We start from the raw sequence: 15,946 nt of genomic DNA on the forward strand, positions 1-15,946 counted from the left end.
CCACAACAAAAGAGACTAAAGAAGTCTTATCTCTTCAATATCAAGGGATGGTCCCGAGTAATTTATTAGAGCATCCAAAAGGTAATTTTACTTAACTTGATTTCCAATGGTGGTCCCCATTAAAGGAATGGGGAACTTGAGGAGATTGATAAAAATATGTTTTAGCTTTTTGATTTTAAGGGTGGTCCCATAGGAGGATACTCTAGTTTGAAATGGTATAGTGCCACGGCCTTGGTACTGGGAGGTGGTCCCTAAGGTAATATCAAGACATCAAGGGCCTTATCTATTGCATTAATTGTGATGGGTTTTAAAGGATTTTATCTTTGGTTGTGGTCCTCACTAATGGAACAAAGCACCATGAGGTATTTGACACCTTCATTTTGAATAATTATCTCTTGGTCACCTTTACCCCTATGGGTGTCCCCCAATAGTACTTGGGGAATAAGTGATGGGAAGAGAGAGAAAAAATCCTATGGACCTAAAGGATTTTGACCCAATAAGAAAAGCCACAAGATAATAGAAACAATCAAAGAGACATACAAGTGAATAAACAAATACAAGAATGCAAGTAGAAAGAAACTTTTGGAATCCTATACATGTGTTGGGCTAATTAATTACCCTAGTTATTAAAATATTTCATACATTTTTCAACCTAGTGTCCAAATGCTTGTAATATGTTTTTCACTATATGTGCAAGATAAAAATTATTAACTTGAACTAGTTTGTCTAAGAAACAAAATTTGTATCATTAGTCTAGAAATTGAAATGAAATTATGAGAAGAAAATGCAACACACTTCATAAGAAAATAAATCACACTTGAGAAAGTAAAAAATGGAAATAAAATGCATCTCACATTAAGTAATCCTTTGTGAACTTCACATTTCTCTCTTCTTTCTTATATCTTGAGGAATTTAGCCACTTTCCCTTGAAGTTGGCCTTATCTCTCTTCTTCCAATATGTTAAAAAATCAACCCTATGCTTGGACTGCTCATTGCAATACTTATCCTTTTGTATAGTGTCCTCCAAGGTTCTCGACTCATAAAACTTAATTATATCTCAATAAGCTTGTGGTAACCCACTGAGTTACATTTGAATATTAACCTTCTCAACTCTAATGTACAACACATACCTCAATAGTTCTAAGAATTTGTTGATGTAATCATATGTGGTAAGTTTCCTTAGCTTATGTGTGTGGAGCTCTATACATTTTTTGTCATTGTACCTCTCAGATAGGTACTTCTCTCATAAATATTTCTCAAACTTTACCCACGATAGTTCTCTCTCCCTAATTCCCTTGACATATCTGAAACCCTCACACCATATATCGGCTTTTCTCTTCAAGATGAAAACGGCTACTCTAACCTTCATGTTTCTAGAATAGTCATGGACTCTGAAATATTTCTTCATTCCTAACAAAATTCTACTTCCTCAGCCTTCATATCTTCTCCATCAAAGGTAGGGGCCTTTTCTTTCTTAAAATCCTCCAACATTATTTTTTTCTCACTCTTCCTTTGCTAGTGATGTCTTCTAATTGCAAAACTGGACAACTACTCAGGGTTATGTACCCTTATTTCCATAGTGATGAGTGGAGCTCCTCTTCTCACTATTTCTTCACTTTCCTATTGATTTCTTTCCTTTAACATGCTTCCTTTTTCCTTATTAGTCTCTAATCCATGTTTCCATAGTTCATATGAGCCATACTTTGATTTGTGCCTACCTAGGTAGTTGGAACCAAATTCATCTTTCCTTTTCCACTGCGTATCTGATAAGATTTGTCAAATCACCACATTTAGTTATGATTTTTTTCTTCATCTTTGACAATCCTTTCATTTTCTACCTTAAAACTTCTCAATTCATCGCTTAAGCTCCCGAGGGTGTCCATCTAGTGAGGGGAATTTTCTTTAGTGCTCTTCCCAATTATGTTGGGATTTATCTATGTTGTATTTTACCATTTTGTTGCTCATTCATTTATTTCAATGCTATAAATTTGTGTCTTCTTAGGTTCTATCACACACACATAGCTGCTAATTAAATATGGCATGAATATAGTAATTTATTTTTTCAGTATATCAACGTTAAGTATGTTAATTTGAAGTTGTTCAAAATAAAAACACCCATGATAGTCACATAAAATAAGAAGTCATGTAAGCATCCTATCAAGGTTAGCAATGACATTAGTTGTAAATCCAAAAGAATTAGCATGTGCAATAGTTAAATTGTTGTATTAATTTAGCTTGTGAGCCACTTTAGGTCTAGTGTTGAATCTAAGATTTGATATTACTTTTTAACACTCCCTCCCACCCCCTAATCCCATCTCAGACTATGAGAGGTGTTACTTGTTTGATTTAACCTAAATCCCAAGGTATGTTATAGGGATAGGGTTAGAAAATATTTTTTTTGTAAAGTCTTCAAATCTCAGAGAAAATACCTACATTTTGTTTATTTTGTTGTGATATTAATAATGATATAAATTTTTCCTCATTCTAACTCCTTGGTTGAAAGGTATGCCCCTTAGAATTCTATCCAATCATATTACGCCATATCAACATTTACCTTCCACATATCATCCACAATCCCTACATGGACCATGTGGCACTACCATGACAATGTAGGTGTGGGGCCCACCAAATCCTCACCCATGGTGTTATGTGACACTTCATCATTATATCTTACCTGCGTTTCATCCATCCCTTCAACCTTGTGCTCCTACTCTACACTCATGGATGCATGGATCTCTGGATCCATATGTACTTGAGGGAAATCCAGTGCAAGGCCCACCATATACCACGTAGCGTCCATGTGGTGGCCCTTGGCACCATCACGTAGAATTAAAGTGGGGTCCAATGATTCGCCATATTTCTTGTTATATCCATCCCATGAGCATCTAGCCGTCTCAATCATGAAGCAGTCCTTACCACCTCGGAACCCTCGATTTACGGATCCAAAACTATGTGAAAAGGTAATCTAGCCTTCAGGCTCATATGGTCATGTGTGTATGGGGTTGTCCTTACCAAACTCTAGATCCTTAGATCTCCAATGGGAATTTTGCTTGAAAGGAGATATATGGCTTGAATGAGGTCTAGCCCACTCATGAAATAAGCACTCCTTTCTAGCTCTGAACCGCAAATCACTGAATATGGGTGACATCTGACAGAAATATCTAACCCAGATGAGGTCAAACTTGCACACAAAGGAACATTTCCTTACCAGACCCTGACCCCAGATCACCAGATTTTGTAGGCACACTAAGGGGAAAGGAAATAAAGAGAAAATAAGAGAATTTATTAAGGAAAGGGAAATATTCCAAACACTAAATTCCTAAGAACTGTCAAATGAGGCTAATCCTTGACCTCTAGTAGATAACATCAGTATACAAACCACTCATACATCTATGCAACTCACTCTTAAGAAGTTTAACATGCAATCATTAATATAATGAATTATAATTAAATAACTAGAGTCATGATCCAAACGATACCAAAAAGGAAACTTGTAGAGAATTAAAGTTTGTAATAACTTTCACAAGGTAAGAACCTTCTAACACAATCATGAGTAAGGCAACAATTTTCCTAGTTTTGATAATTAATATAACTGAGAACTTATAAGAGTGTGTTGATTTATGTATCTTGGGAAGTACTCCAAGCCCTAGGGTCTAGGGTTTGGAGGGAAAAGCACCACAGGGGAATCTTGTGGGATTGGAACCCAAGTGTTGGGTTTTGCAAACATCATGATTTGGGTCAAAATTTTGATGAAAAATCGACATGTGATAGATGAGGATGATAGTGCTCAGTGAGATGATTCCAGTGCATCGAGAATCATCTAATTCTGAGTTGTCGTTAGAGAGAAATGAATTTTTGAAGTTGACAAGGTAATTATTGGTTTTCAAGTCATGTAGGCTTGGTGTAAACAATCCCAATAGATGTGTCCCTTCAAGACTCGTTGGAGCCCCTCATTGAGGCTATAAATAGAGGGTGAAAGATCATTGCTTGAGCATCCATTATGTGGGAAATACATCTCCAAAGGATCTCTGAAATTCTAAGGGAAGTCACAACGATATTAAGGAGGCCGAGGAGACTTGGGACAACATGGTAAATTTGCTACAGAAACAACATGGGAGAAGGCCGAGTTGTTGTAGGTGCAATGGATGTGTTTTAGGGTTAAAACAAGGTTGTTTCAAGTGCTTTTTAGGGCTGGATTATAGGGTTTTGTGGGTTGAGGAGCTAAGGTCAAATCTGTTGATGTTAAGGGATATTTGGATAGAGTTTGGAGGAGGCCGAAGGCCTACAACAACTATTGTGCTAGGTCGTAGGCCATAGCCAACAACTGGGTTGTTTCCAAGGGCAGCGTTGAAGTGTCAAGCCCAGATTGGGGTAGCGTAGGTGTGGATGAGTCTCTCCTTGGAAGACTACAGCATTAATAGGCTTGTTTTGTTGACTGCGTGTGGGTGGAGGGAAATTTTGTTGCCCTAACCAATGGTATAGTGACAGGAAGTAAAAAAAGAGGACAACGACATTTTGGAGAGGTGTATTGGGTCAAGTATTGACCATATTTGGATCAATTGACCTTGCATCTTGTGGGAGCCAATTCAAAGATGAGATTGGGTGATCATGTGTCTTCATCGGTGCAGATTCCATAGTGGTTGGATTAGGTACCATAGATTTGATTGGAGAGCAGTGCGTTGGCTACCCAAAGTAGCCCTAGAGCAACAAAAAAGGATGTTGTTGGTGCATGATTGGGTGAAGTATTAAAGCCTTATGAGTATCTCTTTCATGGATGAAAGAGGATACTAGAAGGCATATTGGAGCTCAAGTATTGGCCAACCTACAGAGAAGTTGATGAGCCCGTGTACGTGCAGTATAAGTGACTTGCAACATTTTTAGGTGGCAACCCTATTGGAGTCTTGATGTGTAGTGGCCTTGATGGACTAAGGAACTAATAGTGAGCAGTATGAAAGGACCAGCTGGACAAGATACAACATAGAAGTTGCAATGAATCTTGTCATTGTATCTTGTATACCATATATTTTTGTATTATTCATATTTGGTTTAATATAACAAATATTGGGATTGTACATATTGTACAATTTTGTTAAAATCCGTGTATATTTGTGTATATGTGATTTACTTCTTTATATTTTTTTGTGCAAAGTAGTTTATGGTTGAGATTCTTGGTTTGGTAGAATCAGTAATTTGAAAACTCTAACCTAGATCCAAGGTCGTGGAAATTCAACAGATAGTTGGTTAGTCATGAGTAAACTTCAAACAATCAGTCTTAAACATATAAGATTTCCTAAAATTTATGAAGATGGAAGTAATCGCATAGTTCAAGCATTCATTATCACCAAAAATACATAATATAACTTGTCAACCATGAACACGGTAGTGATTTTATGCATTCTATCATGAGTAATACAAAACCACACCTATTAGATTCACATAGAAAATAATTTCATAATCCATAATACAAATATGCATAATCCATTATGCATTTGAATAAATGGAAATGTTCGGCAACTGATGGAGGGACTTCTACTCTCCACCCAACCATAGGAAATCTACACTAGCCTCTTTCCAGTAGTCGACCATCCCTAACCCATATCCAAGTTCTGATGGGATTCCTGCATAGGTGAATTTCACTCCAAGGCTTGATCAAACACTTAGTAGATGCATTTCACTATCCAAGTGGTTTAACAATTGTATTTTCATAGCAAGCACTACATGGGTTTATAATCCATTGTCTATGTCGTTTAACAACTATCCAGCCAGCATCACATTGGTTCAATTGCCTTGTCCAAGTGGTTTATCATCTATACAACAAACACCACAGTGACCCACTTGCTCTCTCAATTTAATCACAGAGCTTCACCTAAGGCCCGGATGTGAATAATGATCGGTTCTCATAGATTGGATCCACTTTTATTGTGGTTAGTAGTTTCCTTTTCATAGAAATCACTATGAGGGTCTGTAATGCACTCTCCAGGTGATTTGAAAACTATTTTGCAAGCACCACAATGGCTTAGATTTCCCTTTCCAAGTGGTTTATCATCTATACATCAAGCACCACTGTGATTTGCAATACATTGAGCCTCCCACTAACCATTTAGGTTTGAAATCATAGTCCAATAGCCTCCACACAACAATATAGGGGTTGACACCTCAAAACTTAGAGAATAAGAAAAGGGATAGTCTAGTCTAGTTCAGTCTTTCCAACAGCTCCTAGCTCTTTTCTTTTCTACAAGGAATTTTTCTTTATCTACTATGTACTATATGTGATCTTCTCTAAATATTTTGGTTGTGTCTCTTGTCTTATATTCTCTTTTCCCTCCCTCATGGATATCTCTCCTTTTTCCTCCCAATATAGTCACTCCCTGACTCAATTCACGAGAAGAGGACAAGGATGGCTATTGTCCTCCACCCTTGTTTCCCACTCCAAGACTTCATAGTGTGTCAGCATCGGTAGCCCATGTTCAAGGTGATAGTTAATGGGTATAAATGAGGTAGGTAAAACATACTCACAACACACCATAAGTAATCCAAACAACCCATGTAACACCCCCCCCCATGCCAACCATCAATTCTTTTTCACCTAAAGTAAAAAAATTCCCAAAAATTCACACAGTGATATTTACATATACAAGGTGTACCAAAATAGGTTGTTTCAGGAGAAATATGTCCACAATCAAATTGAATTCACTCTACAACATACAAATTATTTTTTGTAACTTTTATTGCAATGGTTTAATCAATGATATATATCTTTAGTTTTTTCTAATGAGAACTAATATTGTGGGCTCTTGTGTGACCTATATTCACACTTGGAATATCATGGATTATGTTTCTTCGTTGCTTTATGCTAGTTGTGGTCTAAATTCTTGGCTTGATTCTAGAAGTAATAGTGCACCCATATACTAGTTGACAGTGTTGGAAATCCGTCAACCAAGGGGGTCTCCCCAATGTGAAGTCCCAATTAGACCTCACATCATTTTGGATAGTAGCCCCATCCGGGATATCGGCCCGACTGTGATATATTCTTATAGGTTTTCCTTGGCTACAAATTTCAGCACAAGAGAGTTATGCACCGATGATCTCAAATCAACAAGTGAATATTCTTGGTGAGTGTTCAGTTGTATGCGCACCAAGATTCTCTACGGTGGAGGGAAAAGAAAGTGGGATTCTAGGAGAGAGGTAATAGTACCACCCTAGTAGAGAGACACACACACACAGAAAATATTCGTCTAACATATAGTGGAATAGCCCACAGTGATGCGATGATTATTACAACCATTACAAACTAGAAAGATCTATATAACATCCAGCGGAATAGTCCACAAGGATGTGATAGTTTTAGCAACTGTTATAACACATTCTCAATTAGATAAGCACTAAAATAACTAAAATAGTTCAAATACTTTAGTACAGGTGAAAGAAAACATGAATTATAAATATTCACAAAATAATCTTATAGATATTCACAATGCATGCATGAAAACATGTCATCCATGAGGCTTCAAGTATTAAGTAAATTTCATAAGACACATCTATGCGACGAACACCACTAGCCCCAATAGTGGAGCGTTGGAGCCACTCCTTTCTCCCCAAAAGAACTATCTTGTCTCTCAAATTCCTTGTCGGAGGAGCCAAGGTGAAAATTCCTTTCCTCATACAATGAGGATGTATATATAATAAATGGGGTGATGCTTCACTTCCCTTGTGACTCTTTGACTACCGTCATGATTGTTTGACTTCTTATGACTTTTCAAATTTAAATGACCCTTCATCTTCTGTACATGTCTTTTGGACTTCCACTTTACAATACAATTTTGAATAAGAAATTGCATAATCCACAAGAATGATGTGGCATATGATGACTTGTGACATGACATGCCATGACACTTCTAACAAGGATTTCTTGATCACAAGGCAATGTTGAGCCATTCTTTTTTCTCCTTTCTCTTCAACAAAATATGTGCAATTATTCATTTTCATGAGAGATGTGATTTGTTCTTCATATCCACCCTTCAAAGGGTTTTGAATCAAATGGAGTCTTCATGTGGTCATAATCTTTAATCTTCTATTGTAATCTAGTGTTCCGTCATCTTCTCGCTTGATGATTATTTTATCTCTTCAGATCCATATGTGTCTTTTATCATGTCCTCCTTCTCCATCTCCTTCTTCATAATATTTCCATAACATGATAGAGTTCCTACATCTACAATCCATTGATAGAAAGATGAGACCAGTCTAATAAAACCCTGGTCTAATATGTTGCATGATGATCCACTGAATGAGATGGAACCAGGTGGCATGTTGAGGGAGAGGCTCAGTGACTGCGCAATTGTGTAGCTCAAGAAGTCAAGGGTCAAGCTTGAGCCTTGAGACTGCGTAATGTACAAGTTATGGTTGGACTAAGAAAGAATATTGCGTAGTTGGGGAGATCAAGGAGTTAGGCTAAGGGCTTGAACATTGATTTTTCCCATTGCGCAGTTCTAGAATATAGAGGACCCTAGGTGATTGCGCAATTCAAGAGCTCAGGGTTGAGGCTTGAGCCTTGAGATTGTGAAATGTGCATTTTTTAGGCTCAATGAGTCAGGGTATAGGATTTTGCACTGTTTATGTCAAATGCATAGTTTTGGGAGAAAGAGAAGACTTGGCGATTGTTTATTTATGTAGTTCAAGAGTTTAGGGTTTGGGCTTGAGCTCAAAGACTACGTAGTGTGTTATTGGGGCCAGGTTGGAGGGTTGAATTGCACAATTTTGGAGGCCAAGGCTTGGGCTTGGGCATTGAAACTATGCAGTGTGCAGTCCTAGAAGGCATGAAATACAAATTGAGTAGTGTCAAGAGGTAAAGGGCCAGGATTGGACAATGTGCGGTTAAGGAAGGGTAGATGAGGCAAAGTTGCTGGGAATTTTCTAAAATTTGGCTAAGTGTGGGATCAAAGAAACTGATGTGAATAGTGATAGGAATTTACTGTGATCACACACTTAGTGTGCTTGAAGACACAACATAGATCATTTGATGCACATTAACAACACAATTCCCTCAGTGCAACAACCTTTACGATAACTTGTGACAAGTGTGACACTAAGGATATGCTTTGAGACGACCGTGACGACACTTGTGCAACAATGCTTAAAACTTTGTAAATGAGTGTGATGGAGGTTTACATGGTAAGATAATATCATTTACATAAGGAGAACCTCTTGAAACCACCAAAACAAGCTTATGTACATTGTGTGACACTTAACATGCCAGAAGATGACAAGTGCTAAAGTGAGAACGACACTTGCGATATGCTAACAACAGTGAAAGAAACACATGCCAAAGTGAAGATAACCTGAAAATGACACTAATTAGAGTGGAAGAAATAAAAAGTGACAATCGAAAACATGAAAATGACACTCGCAAAAACAAAGGTGCGTGAAAGTGAAAGTTTGGAAAACTTGCCGAAATAGAAGAACAAATGGAACTAGAAGTGAGAAATTGTCAATGTCAGTGTGCACTGACTATCAACATGTATTGGACATCACATAGGCATAGTCTTGATGGACCGTGATATACTTTTTCAAGCTTGCGTAAAATAATGTGATCATGGACTTGTTGTGGATTGAGCATGTGTGAGAAAGTACACTTGACACTTCCAATCCAAGAAGGGAGCCCAAGAGCATAAACTAACCAAGAAGTGACTACGGAATGACCAATCACAAGATCCATAGTAGGCTCCAAAATTTGTGTGTAGGAAAAATTTTGGAGGGTGTTTGTCATAGTGACAACACTTAGCGACAAACTGGTAGAACTCCAACTTCTCTGCTTTGGTCAATTATTTCGTGTAGTGTCTATTCGTTTAGGAAGTATTGATTCAGCATTTAGATTAACATGTCTTCCCCACTTACCCCATGCATAAACATAGTCTCTTTCATTCCTTTACTCGGTTAAACACAAACATAAGGTCAACAATCACAATATGTTTAAAATTAGGATATGGTAATTGAGTTCAAGAGCTTTAGATTTTCAGAGTATATTTTTCCATCTCTGGTGTTGCTCCACTACCAGCAAGCCTAGACAGTACCCCGGTGGATTCAATTCAAGAACACAAACGTTAATTGCTACCAGTGAACCTGGACACCTCTCTGCGTAGGAAGCCTTTCTCTTATTTCGCCTTTATTTATTTATTTATATAGGATTGTGCATCAACACTTATTTATTTCATGGGCAAAAGAGGCATCCCAATTTATTGAGAGCATGAGAGGTTTTCCATTTAGAGAAACATATATAAGACCTCTGATATTGGTTTGCTCATTTATATTTCCCCTTGTCCTTCTCTACATGATTGGATCAACCTGAAAACACCGAAACATAAAACCCCGAGAGTAGGTATGAGGTTTCCATAATAGACATGGAGTTCATAGTTATACAAAAGGATTTCTTAAGGCAAGGATCATATTTTCCGTCAGAACATCATTGACCAAAGGATGTAACTAAGACAAGGAAGAAGGACAGAGAGTTAGCCAAATTTTGCAGTGTCACAAAGTCCTTTTATATTTTTCCACATTCCCTTTTGAGCCAACGGAGCATCTTCATGAAAGCTCTCACAAAATGAAAGGAAAAGAAACACACAACAAGGAAACAAAACTAGAAGACAACACATAGAGTGGCTAAATCAAAACATGATGTGAAATCAAAACTAAAAAACAAAAGACAAACCACAAAAAACAAATGTAGGATGAATGTGCAGGTAAAATAACATGCAACTAGATCTACCCCTAACCTAACCAGTTAGAAGGTTTGGTCAATTATAATGGAATTTCCAATGTAGCCACAATAATTGTTCCCGATCTGCAATCACAATGATGAAATCGATTAAAAAAATAGAAAACAATGTGCGATGGAAAAGGTAATACATTGTATAACTTGAACAAAAAACTAAAGTTCTTTCCTTTCAACAGAAATATAGGCCATGGCAATCGCTTCTAACTAGTTTATATTCTTACCTTTTCAATGAGAATCATCATTCAACGAACCTCAGAAGCTTCACGTGAGTGTGTCTCCATCTACATCGAAATCCTTAGCAAGCGTGAGGAAAGATTGAAACTTTTTATTTGGGATGAAGCTTTCCAAGTAATATTGTTCCATCCATTCACTGATTGGATCGTAAAATTCATGATAATCCTCTTAAAAACCCCAAAATATTTAAAAAGATGATTTTTCAATTAGAGGCATGATGTTACGATGATAATATCGTGAGTATAAATAGATCTGATCATATTCAACAAACATGTCAATACAATGAGGACCTAACATAACCATCAATAATGTCGAAGTGTCTCAACTACTCGGCAAGTATCTGAATGGTGGGATGTTGAACCATGAAGATCAAAGGGTGCAAAAAAATTGTCATTGGATATACTAGTGGGAGAATGATAAAACACATGCTAGTTAATATCATGATCATATGGACCGTTTTTGGCATGAGATTCTCATTTAGAAAATAACAAATATAAATTAGTTTGAACATCTTCACAAATGCTCTGAATAATAGAATCATATTATACACATGATGAAGGTAACAAACTGTTTCTTTTTAGATGGTAACACACTGCACTAAGATCGTAATCATCGAAAGAAGTGAAAAGGAATGCCAATACAATAAACACATGAGACCAGTCAGAATATAGTGAATGAAGAATAATTTGATTCACACAATAACTCATGCATTCATATGAACTCAAGAGGATTTTAGGTGTGATGAAGAATAGGATTCACGACATGATGTTCACAAGAAAAAATAGGAGTTTCTCATCATGAAATAAATTTAATAGATATGATTCCTTCAGCCAAAGATGATCTTTGAGGTGATCAACTTCACATTTCCATGACTTCGTGATAGATACACATTCCAAATCTGAATTCAATGCATGAGGTTTACATGAAGATGAATGAACTGAAGAATATTCTTGAATCCGATCAGAACTAAAATTTTGAATGTTTGAAAAATTATATCCGAAATACCAAACATATTTCAAAAATAAATTTTCATCAAGTGAAACCATGTAAAGAGAAGGATTGTGCAAGAGAATCCAATTTTGACTTAGTTCATGGGGCTTACTAGAATCGCGAGATCCTGACATAATCATCAACAAAAGTTGAAGTGCCTCGCCTCCCTGGCAACTCTTGAAGCTTTCAAGGATTGTAAAATCACATTTTCAAGATTGAAAGAGATCATGCATGGTCGTGTGAGGATAGCTGCCACCATTGGTTTCAATAAGACCACTACTCACCAAATGGAATCCATCTCTGTCACTGATTTGACTGGATTTCTCAACCTCAACAACCATATTACTCAAGTTGAAAGATTCTTCTAGTCACAAATCTGAATATGTATCAATCAAAGAAATTTCATGAGCAAGCTGGTTTGAAGAGTTTTCCTCATGCAAGTGAAGAGATGATGAGGGATGGAAATAATACTCAATTATTCGATTATTTTTATTTTCATCATGGATAATATCACCACATTGTGTCAATTAAGAGTTTACCCATCCGGTGAATAACTTGAAGAGCATGTAGTATCCTCTTCGCTCATGTAATCTACTAAAATAAGAGACAAGAATCTACTTCTACTATTTACAGTGGAAGCACATAAGGATCTAACAAAACAATAATCAACAAGAGGAAGAACATCAATGGCACATAACACAATAAATATATGTGGAAAACCACAACTCAAAAATGCACTATCTGTATTGCATTAATAAAAAATCCAAGATGAAAATTCAATGCTTGTTCTCACAAGAACAATCCCAACACTCACTAAAATAAATCTCCAACTCATAAGAAAACTCTTGGCCAACACTTAGCCAATTCTCTAGCTCTCCAAGCCCCCATTTTCTTGTGAAATTCCTATGGATGATTAGCCCATCTTAAAGGGAAACCAGTGCATCCAAAAATGTGCAATCCCTTCTAGGTTTAGTTCCTGATTACATGCACCATCTGTTCAACTTAGAAAATTATACAATTGATAGTACATTGTCCCTACACTCTAGTCTCAACTAGGTCTTTCTCATAATCGACATGCATGAGTTTCTAATAATGGAATCTTCAGTTAACTGGAGTAGCACTAGTTAATGCATTAGTGCACCAACTGACTATTAACACACTATTAGTTCCTCGAATAGTATGGAACTAATTTAACTAAACTTAACTCACTAAACTGATTTATCTAATTACAACTTAGAAATAACTCATCCTGGACCCATATAATATAGGGAGAACATATACATGACTTTAGAAAGACTTCCAAATTGAAATTCCTAATTTAGCTAAGTCAACTCACTCTAGTTAACTATTACAAGTTGCTGTGAGAATATAATTCGATTGTATTTCAGAGTTTAATTCAAGGACAAATTAAATTGGAATTTCTGGATTCTAAATTTATTTCTTATTGCTATTTTCAACACTCCCTCTCAACAAGAAAAAAATTCAACTCGATCCTGATCCTTAAACTTTGGAATGTTATGCATGCAACAATTATCTCTAGTGTTGTTGCTCCAACAACTCTAGAAACAAAAAACATCCAACCTAAATCAGAATGATGCCTCTGTTATCAAAGCATTTTGATGTTATTGCCTCTGTCAACTGAAAACTCTACGCTTCTATTGACTTTGCCTTTCTATGTTGTTTTCAACCCTTCTCTATGCTCTTCAGTATTTGATTTCTATAGCCTATGTCACTCTAATATCTGACTACGTTAATCCCACTAATTCCTCCCACTACTATGTACTTTGGGCTCCCGTAGCAAGGTACGATCCATGAGATAAAACCTCTCAATGGACCCTACCCAATTTCAGTGCTGTTGAGACTAGCACTTCACATCGCCCGACCTCACACCTGGAGGTATGGATGCATGTGCTCCCTCTACCCACTTGGCTCGAAATTTCCCCCTACTGGAGGTCTCTAAATGAGTGGATGTCTCCACTTGGTCTCCTCTCATCTTCTCTAGTTGTGGTTGCTCCACAACTTTTTGAAGCTACTTCTGAGGCTTGTTCTAGGGCTGCATGTTGAGAGGTGATTTACCATCCCTCTCAAGCACCAAGTCTCTAACCTTTGCCTTTCTCCTCAAGGCTTTGCATGCATCTTGAACCTCAAGAGATACATTTTATTAACCCGTGCACCGATCTATTTCACCTGTCCTGTGGTGATGTGTATAAGGAAAACCTTTCCCTTACCAAAAACCACATCATATCCATGGTCTTCCAATACCACGACTGAAACTAGATTATTCTTTAATCCTAGAATATACATCACATCTGTGATCCTTAGAGGGGAGATAGACTCCCTCTGGAAGGTAACCGTACCGATCCAAATAGCTCTATACCTCTCATCATATCCAAACTCTATGCTCTGCTTGAGGTATTTCTCCTCAAAATCACTAAACATATCTCTATTACCCATCATATGAAATGAGCATCAAGATACCATATGCCTCCCATGGAAGTACTAGCCATGCATGCAATGAGAGTTAAATCAAGTTCGAATTTTGAAGCTAGAGGTTCACTTACTTCCGCTATTATCGGCTCCTTCTTGCTTGCTTTCTTCTGTAACAGTTCTTGGCATAATGCCCATGCTTGTGATAGTGAAAACACTTGACTTTCGCGAAGTCCATCCTCTTTCTGCCCTCCTCACCTTGGGACATCTTTCCCTTAACCTTATTTTCCTTACTCACTAAGAAAAAATCCTCTTCCACTTCCTTGGAAGAGGTCCCATCTCTGGTGTTCCTCCTGATCTCCTCTTGCATCAAATTTGACCACTGTCGTTCCCAATCTGGCAGCTTCTCCTGACCATTGATATAGTCCTAATAACTATTCCAAGCCTTTTGGATTCCTAGAAGAGAAAGATTGTACATATCATCCTCGTCAATTGTGATTCCAACACTTCCAAGTTCATCACGACATTGAGTGAACTTGGTGAAGTAATTTGGAATTGATTCACCCGCCTCCATCTTGATTTTTCAAAGTTTATCTTTCAGTGCCAACTTCCTTTGGTCACTGTTATTTTGGAAAATGTCCTTCAATTCTTTCCACATAGCATGTGGAGTTTCCTTCCATGGAGACTCGAGACAATGTGGTCTCGAAGTCCCTTAAGGATTATCCACCTCGCTCTTGCCACACACTTCTTCAATTCAGCTAGATTATGAGCTTCGGATGTTGGTGGCTTATGAATGTCCTAATCAATGAATTCCTTCAAGCCATTGTCTTCCAACACAACCTCCATCCTGTCCTTCTAGGCTATATAATTTGAGCTGCCATCCAAGGCATACTCGATACGAAAACCATAGAACACCATTTGTCGATCCTGAAGTATGTATTGCAAATTCAAATTTCCCCTATAACCCTTAACTCAAAAAATTTGAAATATCCTCTAGTATATTGTTCTTAGCTCTAATACCATGTAGATAATCCTGTAGATTCACAATCTCATGTAATCTACTAAAACAAGAGACAAGAATCTACTTCTATTTTTTATAGCGGAAGCACATAGATCGAGAAAAACAATAATCAGGAAGACAAAGAACATCAATGGCACATAACACAATAAATATCCAGGGAAAGCCACACTGCAAAACCCCACTATCTGTATTGCATTAATCAGAAATCCAATATGATAATACAATGCTTGTTCTCACAAGAACAATCCCAACACTCAGTAAAATCAATCTCCATATCACAAGCAAACTCTTGGCCAATACTTAGCCAATTCTCCAGCTCACCAAGCCCTTATTTCCTTGCGCAATTCCTATGGTTGATTAGCCCATATTAAAGGGGAACCAGTGCATCCAAAAATGTGCAATCCCTTCTAAGTTCCATTCTTGATTGCATGCACCATCTGTACAACTCAGAAAATTATACAACTGATAGTACATTGTCCCTACACTCTAGTCTCGAGTGGGTCTTT

Source organism: Pinus tabuliformis, chromosome 2_1 (assembly GCF_031772625.1).
Source record: "Pinus tabuliformis cultivar Carrire ecotype Pingquan chromosome 2_1, CPIR1, whole genome shotgun sequence".
In the NCBI taxonomy this organism is placed as follows: Eukaryota; Viridiplantae; Streptophyta; class Pinopsida; order Pinales; family Pinaceae; genus Pinus; species Pinus tabuliformis.